We start from the raw sequence: 1,860 nt of genomic DNA, 5'->3' as shown, positions 1-1,860 counted from the left end.
TATTACATTACATAATAAAATGGAGTGTATGGTGAATGGACTGCAGAATATAAGACAAAAAGAACTTCTACAGTGGCATGCAAAAGTTTGGGCACCCCTTGTCAAAATTACTGTTATTGTGAACAATTAAGCAAGTTGAAGATGAAATTATATCTAAAAGGTCTAAAGTTAAACCTGACACAATTCCTTTGTATTTAAGGCAGAAAATACCATATACATATATATATATATATATCTCATTTTTTTTCATTTTTTACATTTTAGAAATTAAAATAAGGAAAATGGGCCAATGCAAAAGTTTGAGCACCCTGCATGGTTAGTACCTAGTAGTGCTCCCTTTTGCAAGTATCACAGCACGTGTGTTTAGGATCATTATCCATTTGTAGAAGCCATCCTCTTGTTTTTTAAGAATCATTAATTCCATTATTTTGTACAAATAAAAAGGCCTGACATACAAAATACATATAATAAACTAACTAGCAGTGACTGACTGGTGCAGAAGGGGAGAGAACTCTGCCCTTGTGGGTTTACAAAGTACATAGTACTGGGGAAGCAGAGCAGGGGTGGACATACCATTGGTACAACCTGAAAAATGCACAGTAGCCTAAGAGGTAATGGGGTTCACCTCCACCTCCGCCTCTTCTGTCTATGTCCATCACTGTAGCAAGTTGGTAGGTTGCAGCAGCTTCGCTGCTGGTGATGTCATTGCAGGCTGTAGGTTTTCCTGAAGAGATGAGTTTTCAGATTTCGCCTGAAGGTTGCGAATATGGGAGAAAATTGGACGTGTTGAGGCATGAAATTACAGAGGATGGGGATGTTTGGAAGAAGGCTGGGAGGCGATTGGGTGAGGAACGTACAAGGGTCGAGGAGGGAAGGAAGTCTTGTGATGACCAGCGATTACGTGTGAGAAGATATCGGAAGATTAGGTTGGAGATGTATGGAGGAGACAGATTGTGAAGGGTCTTGTAGGTCATTGTTAGTAGTTTAAACTGGTTAGTTGGGGAATTAGAAGCAAGTGAATGGATTGGAATAGGGCAGAAGCAGAGGAGGAGTAGTGATGGAGTAGGTGGGGAGAAGAGTTAACGACAAACTGTCAGGGTATGTGCCCACGGTGCGGATTCTGCTGCGGATCCGCAGCGTTTCTGCAGCTGTGGTCCACAGCAGATTTAGGTGCGTTGTAGAGTACCATTGTTTTCAATGGTAAACTGGAAAACGCAGTGCACATGCTGCGGATTTTTCCACGCGGTTTTTCTGCGGTTTACAATCCGCAGCATGTCAATTCTTTTGTGCAGAAACGCTGCAGTTTCACACCTCATCCATTATGAGGTGTGAAACCGCAGGGCAAAACCGCAGATAAACCGCAGATAAACGGATTTAACTACAAAATCCGCACCACCAAAAAACTCCATGTGCACGTACCCTCACATTGCAAGGCCACAGAGAAGATGGAGTTAAGGTGGGAAATGATGAGAGTATGCACTAACATTTTAGTATATTCAGGATTGAGGAAGGGATGGATTGTAGAAATATTTTTGAGTTGGATGTGGCAAGAGGTGCTAAGGGCTTGGATGTGTGGTTTGATGGACAGGACAGAGTCACACAATCAGACTTGTATATAAAGCTAAGTAACAAGAAATATTTTGATTTGATCTTATAATCTCAAAATGACTACTGAGTCACCAAAAGGACTGGTTAACAACTAAGAGCGATTTTACAGATGCCCTAAATTGTATCAACTTTTCAACAATTTTTGTCTCTTGAAAATTATTAACATTCATCTTCTGAAATGTATCATGGCTCGGGGTGGTTGCCGTGGGCAAGGTAATCATGTTCCATGCTGCGGCATGCTACACAGAAATT

Source organism: Dendrobates tinctorius, unplaced genomic scaffold (genome assembly GCF_039654945.1).
Source record: "Dendrobates tinctorius isolate UK_male_01 unplaced genomic scaffold, ASM3965494v1 ptg000133l, whole genome shotgun sequence".
Classification (NCBI taxonomy): Eukaryota; Metazoa; Chordata; class Amphibia; order Anura; family Dendrobatidae; genus Dendrobates; species Dendrobates tinctorius.
Note: the sequence above shows the minus strand (reverse complement) of the source record.